We start from the raw sequence: 2,686 nt of genomic DNA on the forward strand, positions 1-2,686 counted from the left end.
TCCAGTTCAGGAAGACTCTTAAGTATGCATACAGGGTTAAACAAGTATTGTAATTTCCCTGATTTCTGGAGGATGCTGGTTTTAAGGATGAACTGAAGCCAGCAGCCTCACAATGAGATACATGCCTTGCCGCAGGGCACCAGCGAACAGTTCAGATACGTGCCTTAAGGCAAGGAAACACTGCAGATCTGAGGAGGGTCTTGCAGATCCCAGTCTCCATCTGAGTCAGTTCCATTTTCTGGTCAGCAGTGAAACCGCACTGCGAGAAAGTGTTACATCTGCAGAGAAAGAAACAACTGAATAATGACGTTTGAAACCTGCTCTGTGATTTCGGGAGCAAGAACAGAAGAAAATCTGCCTCTTACACAGAGGCAGATGTAACAGGACAGTACGTGGGTTGTACAATTATATATTTATTAAAACTTATCATTTTTGAAGAGTATTTTAAGGTGCTTATAAGAAATCACTCCAATGCTGGGAAGTAATCATGGTCCCTTGGGCTTCCTTTCTCACCCTTTTGCTTTCAGGTGCCCATCCTGGGCCTGATCCTGACTGACTGAAATCCATGAGAGTTTCGGAGTAAGGCCGGAGCCTCTCTAGTGCTGTATTCAAGCTGCATGAAGCAGAAGTCCTGTGGAAATAATAGAAACGTTGAGTTTAAAAGAGTGTGTTGGGATTCTTCTCAGCTCCTCAATTTTTTCATTAGCAACATTGATTTATTTTTACACTGTCGCTGGCTGGTAGCAGAGTGGGCTGGGGCTGGACCAAAAGTGCTTGTTTTTCTCCAAAGTGTTGTGTTTGTTCACCTGAATGTGCCAGTACTCCCACAGAAATGCAGTACTTAATGCAACTCAAGTGTTTACACAGCACTTGTTGTAAAGCAGGCAGTAAATTACTTCCTTTATGGATAGACCTGTGGGTACGTTCTGCTCACTGCTGTATTAACTGAATATTAATAATTAATTAAAAAAAGACATGAAGAGTAGTAAAACTGACTTGTTTTGCTGTTAGGATAATGTAACATTTATTGGCTGCTGTAGCAGGCCCTTTCCGTCCTGCATGTACCGCCCTGTACACGTGCTCCAGTGAAGGTCCTTGTGCATCCCACAGCAGCCTGTTCCCAGCCCAGAACACCTGGAGTCAGTTCACCCTGCTTATGGGCAGTGTTTTTATTAACCACATTACACAGAACAAAACTCTTAATCCCATAAGGCCCGGCCTTTGATGTAGGGCCTGGGTGGGAAATTCCAAGTAACCCTCACCTGATAAACCTTCTTCCTGGTTATCGGCTAGCCTTTGATGAGAGTGTTTCAGGCAAATTTGGGATGAGCCACACCTTACTTCCTTACTGTGAACAACAGGGATCACTCCCCTTCTCGCTCCACCGCGCTCTCCTGTCCCTCCTCGCCTGGGAGCTGAACCAGGCCCCTTGGTGCAGCTGCCTCCCCACCTCCCAGCTGGGGTGAGGAGCGAGGGCTCAAAGAGGAGCGGGGAGAGTCCAGAGGAGCAGAACCGTGGGGTGGCTTGAAGGGCACCGTTGACAGGCTGTGAAAGGAAACAGAGCAGGCACTGGGTAAACAAGTATTGAAAAAGCAGCTTTGGGTTAGAAGATGCAAAAGGAATTGCTGAGCAGAGCAAATCAGGTAATAGCACCTGGGCTAAAAGTAGCAGAATCAGGCTGGTAAGCTCTATTTCCAGACTGGCACGCACAAGCTCTTAATCTGATGTTTGATAAGGCCCATAAACAGCTGGATTACTGCGATCCTGTGATCAGGCTGACAGAATCAGCCTGATTCTGACCTCACACCAGTGCAAAAGAATTTCTGACTTTGTCCCTGTATGCTGCGTGCAGGTCTTTGGATAATACTTAAACCATGAACACAGTTCAAGGTTATCATTTCACATTAACAAGGCTTGGCTGAGAGACTAAAGTAACCAGTTAAGAATTACAATGGGAGCCTGTTGTAGTGAAGTCATGGAATTTTCTCCACGAAACCTCTCGGTTACAGGCCTGGTCCCGCCGTCTTGACTCTGAAGGGCTTTGACATTGGGGCAGGATTGCAAGCTTGAGTCCTGTGGGAAGGGGCTCACTTACAAGCGTCACTAGTTTGCATTGAAACAACTTGCAGCTTTCATTCTCTTCTCTACAAGCAGGGTTTCACTGCAGCTGAGTTTCCTGTAAATGGGTTCCACAGAATTAATTACTGTGTCTAAAAATGATTCAATTACCTTTTTCCTAATGTTCTGAGATTGCTTACAGGATGCGAGTTTGAATCCATCTGGGTACTGGAAACATAACATTGCATTTCTTCTCAAGGGAGGAATAACCAGGTTACCAGAAGAACAAGAAAATAACCTAAATTCACATTCAATCCTGCAATGTACTTGTCAGTGTGAGTTTTACTGGTTTTTTTTAAGGATACTCATTACAGAAATAAATTGTTTAAGCACATGTAGTTGCTGCAGTTGTTTTTCCCATGCATTAAAAATTTAAACAAGTATGTTATACCTGAAGTTAAAAAACTCAATCTCAGAATTTTACAACCATGGTAAAAATCAGTGGTTAGAGATCTTAGAGCCAGGAGAGATAATTTTGATTATCTGCCTTGTCTAACACGAAACTCAGGTTGTCAGTCAGGAATTCCAGTAACTTTTGTTTAGGGCTTTGTTTGAGTTAGATTGTCCT

The sequence above is a fragment of the Pygoscelis adeliae genome, unplaced genomic scaffold (genome assembly GCF_000699105.1).
Source record: "Pygoscelis adeliae isolate BGI_AS28 unplaced genomic scaffold, ASM69910v1 Scaffold172, whole genome shotgun sequence".
Taxonomy (NCBI): Eukaryota; Metazoa; Chordata; class Aves; order Sphenisciformes; family Spheniscidae; genus Pygoscelis; species Pygoscelis adeliae.